The sequence below is a fragment of the Amborella trichopoda genome, chromosome 4, assembly GCF_054954075.1.
Source record: "Amborella trichopoda isolate Santa Cruz 75 chromosome 4, AtrichopodaSantaCruz75HAP2 v2.0, whole genome shotgun sequence".
NCBI lineage: Eukaryota > Viridiplantae > Streptophyta > Magnoliopsida > Amborellales > Amborellaceae > Amborella > Amborella trichopoda.
In genome coordinates, this window is record NC_142339.1 from 22,654,808 (window position 1) to 22,668,202 (window position 13,395).

At 34.4% G+C, this 13,395-nt stretch overlaps 1 pseudogene across 1 annotated transcript; it reads right to left on the bottom strand.

Annotated features, from left to right (window-relative positions):
• Positions 1–261: 261 nt before the first annotated feature.
• LOC105421903 (flavonol synthase/flavanone 3-hydroxylase-like) lies at positions 262–12,300 on the bottom strand (annotated as a pseudogene). The gene is made up of 3 exons (XR_016053384.1): positions 12,074–12,300; positions 11,628–11,955; positions 262–692 (listed from the first exon to the last, which is right to left on the bottom strand). The product of XR_016053384.1 is annotated as a flavonol synthase/flavanone 3-hydroxylase-like (transcript).
• Positions 12,301–13,395: the final 1,095 nt, after the last annotated feature.

The window sequence follows — 13,395 nt, forward strand, 5'->3', positions numbered from 1 at the left end:
TTAGAAGGATTTTTTCATTTCTAATTTTTTTGGATGGCTTTATTATCATTAGATGAACAATGTGAAAAAAGAAAAAAATGATTTTGAGTTTATAAAGGCTAAGGTCTTGAAATTCATTAAATTAATAGTTTAGACTCGTTTTTGGAGGGACTCATTTTAACTATATCTAGGTTTGAAATTGAATGTTTTTTTTTTATTGATTATTGAGATGAAGAGAGTGTGTATGCAAAATTTTGTGTCATATAAATACCACAAACATGATTTTCTAGAAGAGTCATGAGATAATATTGTGATACAACCATTACATGAAATCACTGCCCTAATATCAATATTTATTTCTCAACCCTTAAGACACCCAACAACTATATCGGTGTTCTTATAAAAGTCCTACAAAAGCAATACTGAGAAAGGATCCCAAGCGTCAAACCATAAAGGGATAATTATCGGTCCCGTAGCAAACACAAGACGAGAGCGCGCTCTTATTGAGGAAGCTTGTTGATCTTACGATGCTGGAAGTCCTTGAAGGTTTTAGTTGAAAACAATGGTGGATTAGTCTCGTTTAGGAGGTGGGGAAGAGGCCCAATGATTTTGTCTGGTGGAGGCACGAAAAACACTGCCCATGACATACGTGTTTCGTCCTTGCTCACCGAGCTTTTGTGGAGAACGCTTTTGTATCTTCCATTGCTCAACACCTTCAACACAAATCAAGCAAACTCGAATGAATGGATCTTCCTTTGGGAGTTCTAACTATGTCCAGAAGTACTGATTGATGGGAAGAAATTTGCTGGAAACTGCATGTCGAGAACTCTTTTTATTTTTATTTTTTATTTTAATATTATCTGCCATTAGAAAAAAAAAAAAAAAATTGACGACAGTTGCCATTATTGATCCTTGGCCTACAATTGTAGACCCCTTAGGTATCAATCAAGGGGCGAGCTTAGAAGCCACAACTTCATTTATTCCAGCATAGCGCTTCATGAACTTAAAAAATATATAATGAGACCGTCTACTTTTGGTTTAAGAAAGTCCTATTTATTAAGAAAAATATATAATGAGATTATTTACCCAAAGAAAAAAGGTTATAATGACATAGTCACAATTAATTTTGACCATTGGATGTGAAATTGAGTGGCTTCATTTATTTCATTGACCAAGCTCAATGTTCAAAAGAAATTTTCACGGACTTTGTGACACCCAAATAATCAGATTTCACATTGGATGATTGTAAGTAATTGTGACCTCTATATCTTAAAAGACAAATTGTCTCATTGTATACCATCCCTATTTATTATTGGCTATTAAATGTGAAATCAGTTGTTGAGGATGTGTCAATTTCACACAAACTGCAAAAAAAAATTGTTCGAATGTTGTTTCCCATTTCAATATGTCTGATTTCATATTCCAATGCCCAATATTGTAAATACCAAAAGTGAATAGTCTTACAATACACTCTCCCTTAAGAAAATGGGCCGCCCTTCCAATATAAGCTTTGCTTGGGCCTAATAACGATGTTCCGCTTCTACTTTAACATAGTTTAATTGATGATGTACAAAGGGAGTTACACTTCTCCCAACCATGGTTTAGTTGATGGAGGCCGAATTTTGAAGTCAAGTTTCAAGATCTTTCGTCCTTGGGCATTCCTTTAAAAATTGTTTCATGAGTCGTGGGACACATTTCTATATTTGTGGCCCCAAGGTTTAAAACATTCACTTTAAAGATGGATCCAAATGGGCGGTCCATCTACAAATAGTTGAAACCAACGGTCCAAATGTTGTCTTCATAAAAGCAATATTTTAAATTTTTAAAATTTGTTTATTTTTCAATTTTATGATCTCCATGTTAGAGATTATATGTCCTTAACAATTGGGTCCAAAAATCCATTTCAAAAATAGATTTTTTAAGAGGGCACTCATTTCTACAAGACTAATAGAAACCGTGTCCTTAACAAAATCAAAGTAATCATAAGTAGCAAGTATTCCTCCAAAATAAAGTTAATGCAAGGGTATGACACCCCATTTTTCTCAAGAATTTTAATGCTGTCAGTGCCTGACTCAATTATAATAATTCCACGTCCAATTTTTTTCAAGAACTTTAATGCTTTCGATGCGTGCCTCAATTACAATATTTCCACGTCGACTAGTTAAGTCTCTTTGTTGGGGTTGCAATTGCTTGCATTTAAACTAACTGTTAAAGCTTTCATGAACTATTTAACTTCGAAACTATAAAAACAGTAAAACCGGTATAATACATCTTACATATATGTATTTTTATGGGAAATGTTTTTATATGGCATGGATTTTATAATAAGAAACGTAAAGTCACACCTCAAAACCACGGCGAAAATTACACTTTAACACAAAAAAAAACCCTCTTGAATATGAAGAGAAAAAATAAATTTCAAGCCCCATAAATATTAAATCTTGTGGCACATTACCTGGATTTGCTCATTTGCAAGTGTGTACTATATTATATTTGAAGGTTAAAGTTTCAAAATCAGATAAAGTAAATCTAAGGCCATCATGAGGTTCTGGTGCCGAATTGCCATTTTACGATAGGTGTGGCTGTATTTATTTTTACTGTGAAGCCTTGGCCTCGTGCTACACACACCCATTACATAAACCGGGGTTCATAAACTCACACGTAACTGCAACCATCACATAAAACACCGTTCATAAACTAACCTCGGGCCCTGTACTTGGTCTTGTCCCCAGGCGACTTAGGACTCACTCAAGAACCGTACAAGTCCAAAAGCTCTAGAAAATTTTAAATTATGCCAAAAAATGGAAAAATATAGAAAAATACAACAAAGGTCTAAAAGTTAAGTAAAACCAAAAGCAACAAAAAAAGTATAGGACAAAGGGTTTTAAAAACGGAAAAAAATTATGTAAGGTTGCAACTTGAAAATGTAGAATTAAATATGCACTTAAAAAATCCATTGGACAGGATTGTTTTTAGGTTGAAAAACCTTGTAATTGATCATCTCGACATTGAGACGTATGAATATGAAAAAAAAAAAAACAGATTTTGAGTCCCAAAAATAACGCATCTTGCAGCACATTATCTAGACCGTCCTTTTTCAAGATTTTCATATGTTTATAGATATACTTGATTTCAACATTTTTTAGAATTTAAAATATAATAATTAGATATAAAAATAGATTTTCAGATAATCTTAAGAATATTTTACACCAAAATTATTTATTATGATCAAATTTGGATGTGCGCCTTGATTGGATTGTTTAAGGTTGCAACCTTATAGAAACCGCACCCTTTAAAAAAATCATTTATCATTGGGAACATTTTAAAAAATCCAAACACAGAAAATTTAAAAATACAGATTATCATAAAAAAACGTTAGCCCATAATTGAAAAAAATCGAAATTATATATAGAAAAATTATACAACAATCCGGACTTTCCTACTTATTTTTAGAATTTTTTCAAAAACTATTTTTATGGACCCTGAGTTGTACACATAACTCGGGGCAACTTGGCCGTCTTATAACACTAACATATAAACTATAAAATAGTCATGCATATAAAATTTGCTCTCTCACTCACACCCATAAATAGGGTTTGCAATGGCCCAGCCTACCCAATATCTAGAGAGAGCTTTCTGGGGAGAGAAATAATTTCCACTACGAGAGAGATTAATATAATTATTTGTTTGGTGTAAAGAGAAGACTCATATTATTGTATTTATTTAGAGACATAGGGATACAAGTAGGGTTGGTTTTGTGCAATGAGAATAGGCAATGCACTAAAAGAGAGTATAGCAGGATTGTATGTGTGGAGAGAGCGAGAGTAGTAGATTGAATGGATGAACAAAGAGAGTAAAAGGGCATACGCTTTGGGGAAAGAGAGTAGGATTTGTGCAAACAGCGAGCAGCAGGATTCATTAAGGAGAAGGAGATAAAGGGAAACCTTTGGGAGAAGAAAAACAATTTGTGTTTGTGACGGAGCGCTTTGGGGGAAGAAAAATGGCGTTTGGGTCATTAATTATAGTAGTAGCATGGTTATGATGCTGGGCCGAGGCCACTCGGACTCGGTTGAGTAACTCGTCCTCCCTCCAAGATAAAGCGAGTTGGTTGTACAACTTTAGAAACTATATTTATATTTGGGCAAGCTTTTTATGTTTCCCCTTCAACATAAAACTTATATACCTTTATCCAACCGTCCATTTTGAATGGAGGGTTAAGATTACCTCAAACACAGTGTCACCTTTCAACACTTTTTTATTTTAAAACTTTTTCTATAAACTATTTTGAATTTTGTACATCCAATACTCTATTAACCTCGCTCTAACGAAAAATATAAAAAAAATATTTTCAATAAAATAAAATGACAAAAATACCCCTGAAATTTTCAAGGGCTATTTTGGTCACTATATTTTATCAAAAAATTATTTTTAATATTTTTTATAGGTACCCCGAATGAGAAGATGGCACATACCAAATTTTTTAGGGAAAGGTTTCTATACTACCCCTACAACTTAGAAGATCTATGCTTCTCCTACCATCCAGCCGTCCAATTTTGATCAAGAGAGCCACTCACCGTTTGATCTTAGTTCCGATGTCTCAAGGTATTTTATTTTTATTTTTTTTTATAGAAATTATATGAATATGAAATTTGGTATGTGCTATCTTCTCATTTGGGCGCACTTATAAAAATTATTAAAAATAATTTTTCGATAAAATATAATGACCAAAATGCCTCTTGAAGCTTTCAAGGGTATTTTGGTCACTTTATTTTATTGAAAATATTGTTTTAATATTTTTCGCTAGTGAAAGTTTAATAGGGGATTAGACGACCAAAATTTGGTTCCAAAATAATTTATAGAAAAAAATTTAAAATAAAATATTGTAGAGACGTGACATTGTGACTGGGGCAAAATAAAACAGTGTAGGGACGTGACATTGTGACTGGGGCAATCATAGCCCTCCATTCAGAATGGACGGTTGGATAAGGAGAAATATAAAAGTTTTATGCTGTAAAGAAAACGTAGAAAGCTTGCCCTTATATTTATTTGTCACATTTAAGTTACGTAAGTTGTCAAGTCTCTCTGGTTATTATTTTCACGTAGGAGTTTGTAGATTTTGTATAGTGAGTTGGTTGTAAAACAACTTTATAAATTATATTTATATGTCACATTTAAGCCACATAAGTTGTTCTCCCGGAAGAGTTTGTTGGTTGTACAACAACTTTATAAACAGTATTTATAGTTATATTTATATGTTGTCTGGTTATTACTTTTGCGTTTTATAAAAACTTGTCTTTTTTTTATTCAAAGGAGCTTTAAAAACATTATTAGGACATGAGGAATTGAACCTAAAAACCCTCCATTATGGAGGCCGCCAATGTCCCGAAAAATAACCAACACATCACCAGTATTTAATATTAATAAACTTCGAACGAAACATACATATTATGTTTTTTTCTTTATTTTAGTTTTTCAAAAAATGCACTTGACTCGGGTGAGTTATTCAGACTCATCCGAGTAAATAGTCTCGGCTAGGGCCCAAATATATTGGCCGAGTCGATTTTTTGAACACTGAGTAGTAGGATTGGCTTTTTCAAGAGTGACACTAGTATCAATTGACTTTATTTAGAGAGAGAAACTATTAGGATCAACTTTGTGGGTAGAGAGAGAGAAAAATGGGGATCACGTTGTAAAAAAAAAAAAAGAAAGCAAGAGAATGAGAGAGCCGGTTTGTGGTTACGGAGAGAGTCAGAGTTTGGGTTTTACCAGAGAGGGAGAATGAATTTGGACGAGAGAGATTAAATTTAAAGGGTTTTTGGATACCTGTAAATATATTTTCATAAATTTTTTTTAGCGAAGATGGCATCTTTCAGGGGTTTAGATCCAAATTTTGAAACTGAAAAGTATTTCTGCCTTTAATTTTTTTTCTTATTTTAAGCCAAACATAAAGAAATCTTTATCATTGTCTTTTCCTTCTGAATTTGATTTCTAGGGAGATTTCCTCGTTATGGAGACGTCCACTTTATAAAATACAATTAATTCCACAAAAACACCCACACGAATTAGAGAGAGAAACTACCACAAATTTTACATTTTCGACAGAGAGATTTTCTTCAAATTTTAGTGAGAGAAACTATTCTTGATTTTGAGCTTTAGAGAGAGAAAATAGTTTAAATTTTTTAGAGAAATTATTTAAAAATATTTTTAGGGCAAGAAACTGTTTCCAAATTTAATTTTTTTAAAAGTTTTTTAGAAAGAAACTATATCAAATTTTAGAGAGCGAAGTACCAAAAAACCTATAGAGAGAACCTACCAAAAAACATTTATAAAGAAAATCTATTTCAAAATTTAATTTTTAGAGAGAGAATATATTAAAAAAAAATTTGAGAGAAAATATCTCAAAAATTTTAAAAAGAGAAACTCTCAAAATTTGGGTCAAGAAATTAATGACGCAGTTTTTGGTCTTGGGAGAGACAGAACCCCGGGACCTGATGGCTTTCCCTTAGCCTTCTTTCAAATATTTTGAGATCTCCTGAACGACAACTTGATTCAATTGTTGGAGGAATTCTATTTGAGAGGTAGAATTAATGTGGCAATAAATTCCACCTTCAATACCCTTATTCCAAAGAAAAAGGTAATAGAGGATGTGTAAGACATCTGCCCCATTAGCTTATTGGGTAGTCTTTATAAAATCATTGCAAAGATATTTGCCAATAGATTACGTAGGTGATCCACTTGGTTATTTGAGATCCTCAATTCTCTTTCCTAAAATATAAACAAATTATGGATAGCATTCTAGTAGCTAAAGAATGTATTCGTTTCATAATCAAAGAAGAAAAACCAAGTCTTCTTTGTAAGATAAAGTTTGAAAAAGCCTATGATAAGGTGGATTAGGACGTGCTTTAAAGTACCATGGGAAGCATGGGTTTTAGGTAGAGATAGAGTATACGGATTGAGGGCTGTCTTTTATCTTCTCGCTTCTCAATGGTCATGAATGGTAAGACAACTGGTTTCTTTAGGAGTTCTGGGGCCTCAGACAAGGAGATCCCCTATCACTTTTCTGGTATACATTGGTGGCAGAAAGTTTCAGTGTTATGCTAAGAGATGTATTTTCACAAGATCTTATTTTAGGCATTGAGGTTGGGAACAATGGTGTGACTGTATCACACTTACAGTTTGCAGATGGTACCATAATTTTTTGCGATCCAAATGTAATGGAAATCATTAGATTATGGATATTTCTAAAGAGCGTTGAAATTGCAACTGAGTTGAAAGTAAATATCTCTAAACCAAGTTGATCAGAATTGGATGTCCTCAAAACATAGTGTCAAGGATGGCTGGACTACTAGGATGTGGTGTTGAGAAGATTCCTTGCAAATATTTGGGTATCCCTTTGGTGGATTCGAGGCCCTCAAAATCTATTTGGGATCCAAGGGGAGAGAGATTCAATAAGAAATTATATTTGTGGAAGGCAAAGACTCTTTCTCTAAGAGGTCGATATACACTTATCAAATCTACTCTATCTAACCTTCTGGTCTACTCTATGTTTTTATTTTGATTGCCTACGTAGATTGTTAGCATTCTAGAGAAGCTTATGAGGAACGTTTTGTGGGGAGATGATGAAAAAAAAGAAGGGGCTTCATTTGGTTAGTTGAGCTACGGTGTGCGCACCTATAAAAAATGGTGGTTTGGGATTTCATAAATTGAAAAACATGAACTTTGCATTACTCTTAAAATGGTGGCGAAGAGCACATATCCACCAAGAGTTATTTTGGGTAGAAATTTTGAAAGAAAAATATGGGATCGAGAAGGTTTATGGTATTATACAAAGTCCAAGGAATAAAGCCACTCTATACCATATTTGAAGGGAATTGACCTTGAGAGACCTATATATCCTCGTCATTTTCAAAAAGTAGTGCGTAATGAGGAATCTACACTTTTCTGGTACGATAAATGGTTTGATGACTACCCTCTTATATACCTTTTCCTTGAGGTGTTCTATTAAGTCTCAAACCCACTAGCTACGGTAAAAGAGGCTAGTGTGGATGCTCATACTAACATGGTTTGGTCGATTCATTGCAGGCATAGGAGAATGACCGATAATTTTATCCATGAGTGTCAAACCTTGTTGGACATGTTAAACAATGCCCAGCTTTTCCCTATTCTACATAATGATGTGATTTGGGACCTTACAACCTTAGGTGATTTTTTGATTAAGTCTGCATATGTTCATATCTTCTACAATCGATATAAATAGCACGATTCAGTACTTTCCTAAATAAAGAAACTTCATGTTCCACTTAAAGTTCAGTTGTTTCTATGGATATTTTGTAAAGAAAAGCTGGCCATTGTGGATAACTTAAGGAAGAGAGGGGTTCATTATACCCTATGTCTGCCTTTTGTGCAAAGCTAGTGATTGATACGACATAACATTTATTCCTCTACTGCCCTTTTATTTATGATCTTTGGAATTGGGTTCGACAATGTTTTAACTTATCCATTCCAATTCCAAAAGTTTGTAGACTGCTTATCACTCAATGGTTATTCCCTGGTATTCCAAAGGTGGATAATATATTTTAGCATTCTTTCTGGGTAAGTGTCCTTTGGGGTATGTGGAAGGAGAGAAATCAAAGAGTGTTTGAAGGAATCTCTACTGATTTTTCTATATTAAAATCTAACATTTTAGCCTCAACAATAGATTGGTTTTCCTCTCACAAAGATAGTGGCTCTACACCAAAGAGTCTTATCATTAACTACCCCTTAGCAGTCGTGAAATCTAGCCGAAAAGCTATTGTTTGGTCCCCACCTCCTCTGTACTCAATCAAATTGAACTTTGATGACAATAGCTTTGGAAATCTAGGAGCAGCTGGTATGGTGTGTTGATTAGAAATCATTTGGATTATGTCTTTTGCTCATATTTAGGTCCGTGTGGTATTGCTACTGCAAATAAAGCGTAGGCTAGAGGTCTCCTGGAGGGTTTGAAACTTCTTTCACAGTGGGAAGGGCAAACAATTATTGAAGGAGATTCGACAAATGTCATAGCTTGGAGCTATGAAGAATTCAATGTTCCATCGAGCTTTAAAGTATTATTTCATGAGATTAGGAACATCCTTTCTTCGATCAATGCCAACTTGTATCATTGCTTTCGTGAGCGAATGAGGAGGCAGATGCCTTAGCTAAAAAATGAGCAAACCGCACTTCTTTGATTGTCAAGTTTTTGTAATTCTTCATCTTCTTTACTTCCTACATGTTTTGTATTTTGTAGCTCTTTTAATGGAAATGTTGTATTAATGTTGAAAAGAAAAAAAATCAAAATTTAAGTAATAATAAGAGAAACCATGAAAAATTTTTAGAGAGATAAACTATCTCAAATATTAAGTTTTATAAAGAGAAAGAACCTGAAAATTATTGAGAGAGAGAAACTATCTGAACGTATAATTTTTATAAAGAGAAAGTACCAAAAAATTATAGAGAGGGAAACTATCTCAAATTTTTAGTTTTATAAAGAGAAAGTATCTAGAAATTATAGAGAGAGAAACTATCTCAAAATTTTTTGGGAGAGAAGCTATTTCATATTTTAAGTCTTAGAGAGAGAAACTCTAGTATTTTAAGTTCTAGAGAGATAAAGTACTTAATTTTTTTTAAAAGACTATCCTAAATCTTAAGTTTTAGAGAGAGAGAGAGGCCCTAGAAATATTTAGGGAGAGAAACTATTTTAAAATATTTAGACTGATAAACTACCTCAAATTTTATGTTTTAGAGAGATAAACTATCTCAAATTTTTAGAGAGAAAAACTATCTCAAATTTTAAATTTTAGAAAAAGAGAGTACTTCAAAAATATTTAGGGAGAGAAACTATCACAAAATTTTCAAGGAGAGAAGCTATCTCAATTTATAAGTCTTAGAGAGAGAAACTATCTCAAATTGTTTAGAGAGAGAATTTATCTCTAATTTTAATTTTTTAAAAGAGAAAAGACTAAAAAATTTTAGAAAGAGAAACTATCTCAATTTTTATGTTCTGGAGAGAGAAATTATCTTAAAATTTTATAGAGAGAAACTACATCAAATTTTAGAGAGAGAAACCATCTCCAATATTAAGCTTTAGAGAGAGCAAGTACCTAACTGATTTTAGAGAGAGAAAATATTTCAAAATTTTTAGAAAAAAAAATTACATTAAAATTTTTAGAGAGAAACTATATCAAATTTTAGGTTTAGAGAGATAAATTAATTGAAAATTTTTAGAGAGATAAATTAATTGAAATTTTTTAGAGAGATAAACTACATCTAAGTTTTAGAGAGAGAAACTACATCAAATTTTAATTATCGTTTTTGTTTTAGATTTTTATTTAGTACGACACTACCCTAAAGCTTGGAGCACTGCCCTACTAACGAAAAAGCTAAAAAAAAAAAAAATTCAAACTGATGATTCCATCATCAGACCAAAAGGTAAGTTTGAAAAAATTAAAAAAAAATATGCTAACGGAGTAATATCAATCAGTCACTTTGAAATATCACCCTCAGGCACGGGCTGCAGGAACTTCTTAAAATGCCCAATGATTATGGTAATTAATTAGCTTTTAGCATACCGAAAAACGCAAATTACAGTCTAAAAACCTAAGGTCAAAACCAAATTTTCGAGCCCCAATACGTACTCTACCCAGAGGCACAAAGATAGTCTCAACCTAGTGGAAAACCCAATGCCATGGTCGAGCCAGTGCTTTTGTTTGCCGAATGAAACCCACAAAAAAGAGTACCCGGCCTTCAAAATCCACTTGACTATATCGTACTAATCCTAGACACTCAGCCCATATGATGCAATCGAGGGTGGAACAAATATACTTCAATGACAGAACTGCTCCTAGTGAAACATTCTTGGAGTCATTGGGGGATAACGCAGCCCTAGACAGTATTTCTACATTTTGATGAGAAACTGATACGTGTTAAATTAGATTCATAGGGAAAAAGTTCCAACCAAAACTGGTTTGAAAAACACTGAGAAAACTTGGCTAACCACCACGAAAACTCGCGTGAGCAGAGTTTTGCCTCTTTAAGCAAATAGGCGTCAAGTGTTCAATAAAAAATGGGGGTTTATATAGACTTGAAATTCAATTTTCATCTATAATCTGTAGACACAGTGGAGCTGGTGAGATTGGCTGAAACAGTAGGTACGTATCAGAGATAATCGGAAGTTCAAAGTGGGCGGAGTAAGGCCATGATGATTGTGGCAAATCGCAGCATCGTCGCAAATACCATGGCAAACATTTTTTTGGCATTCTGATTGTTTACCCTGAACTTTATATCTAAAATTTGAATTTAAATCATTCAAACTTATCATAATTCACTGAAAAGCAAAATGATTTATCCAAATAATCGTTTGCGTTGATTAGACACAAGATAACTTGCTTAAACACCTAGTATCTCTCATTCCAAGTTGCTTTTAGTCCTGTTTTAAGTTTCAACAAAACAAAAACACGCTGTTCGTACTTCCTATCATCTAGTTTTAAGTTTTGTTAAACTTTTTCCCCAAGCGAATCGATATCCTAGGATTGCAACCACTTACATGCTCTAAATTTAGTGGCCCAAAACATCCAAAAAAAAAAAAAGAAAAAAATTAAAGGACAAGCGCATGGATAGGTCCTGGAGTTTACCTCAATCTGGTCTCCCACGTGCACAACAAGGGCATCAGGAACATAGTCCACAGACACCCAGGACCCATCTTTGATGACTTGAAGGCCAGGTACTTGGTTGGGAAGGAGGATTGTGAGGGCGCGCTCATATCAGTGTGGGCCTCCACTCCCAGGCCAGCTCGGTGTTGGGCATGGGGGGTACAGGTTTATCTTCATCTCCAAGGACATCACCTCACCACCCAATGCTTCTTTCAAAGCCCCTGCTTCCAGTCCCAACCCCACCGACAGAGCCTCCGGAACCCCCTCCGCAACCCTTTTTATTCCTTCCCCGTACTCCTCTGTCACTTCCCTGAATACAATCACAACAAACACAATCAACCTTTTCCTACCTTTTAATTAAAAGCACCAAACATAAGTTTAGTTTTTGATTGACTTGGTTCTCCTTTTGATTCTATTCAGATGCCTACCTGTAATTGGGGGGGCTTTTGGGCCATTTGTCGTAATTGACTCTCGATGTTGGCCACATGAAATGGAAGAAGTAGTCGATCCACTCCAGTTTCTGGTCTGGATTCTTCGCAAGCTTGGTAGTTGGTGCGTTGGAGCCGCGATCCAGGTGCTGAAGGAGTTTTCTAGGGAAGAAGGAACGGGACATATCCTGAACTAGAGTTGCCCCGTGACACTCCTCATTATTCCTTGGGATGAAAGCAAAATATTAGGGCACATTTGTTAATATACTTTCACGTTAGAAAATTTCCTAATGCAATCACGCACCAGAGGCTGACAATTAGTGTGAAAAACTGCACTAGGTCCAATTTGTGTAAGCACTTTTACAAGGAAAAGAAAAAAAATAAATCCAACTACCATCTCTCCCGATCTAGTATTTTTATTGATTTCAAGATAAAAAATATGGATAGCAACTTCAGAACTACAAAATAAATCAGGTATAGATGTAATAACAGTAAATTATAAGTAATTTTCAAATAACAGTAAATAAAATGGATATTGACGTAATTTTCTCTAGCTTTTTTCAGCTCAAGCCAATTTAGTGAGAGCATGGCATTGCATCTGTTCCGGTATGAAATTGTTTTCTTCCCCCTTAAAATTTGCAAGAATTTTGTGCAGGTCGGGTCAAGCTGCATTACTTTGAGGGAAAAAACAGGCAAGAGAAATTTATCAAAGTGTAATTTATGTATGGACCCAAAATAATTATCTAAAATATGAAATGAGCCAATTTGAGCAAAAAATTACTTAGAAGCTAAATCAACCGGCATTTTTTTTATTTTTTCAAAATTACCCCTTTTTCCAAAGATGCCATCTTCGAACCACATTTAATTTTTTTTTTTAGCTTTTTCATTAGTAGGGATTAGTAGGGTAATGGCGAAAGCTTTTGGGGCAGTTCGCCAAGCTTTAGCGTAGTTCCCAGCCAATCTGAGGGTAGAATCACTAGACCGGTCTGCGAGTCAATTAAACCTCTCGTGGCCTTTTTCTAGTAAGGTCGAACCAAAAGCTTTAGGGGCAGTTTCCCAAGCGTTAGGAGAAGTTCCAAGCCGGTCCGAGGGTAGAATCACTGGACTGGCCTCCGGGTCATTTTAAACCTCTCATGGGTTTTCTCTAGTATTTGATCTTCCTCTCTCTGTCAACATTCTTTCTCTATCTAGATTGTCAACTGGCCACGAATCCAGGGGTGGATTTTCGGCCTCAGAAGTGAGATTCTGGCTACGTACCTGGGGAGTTCCTTTTTTCTAAATTTTTTTTATTATTTGTAGAATTTGGAAAGCATGGATGCTAA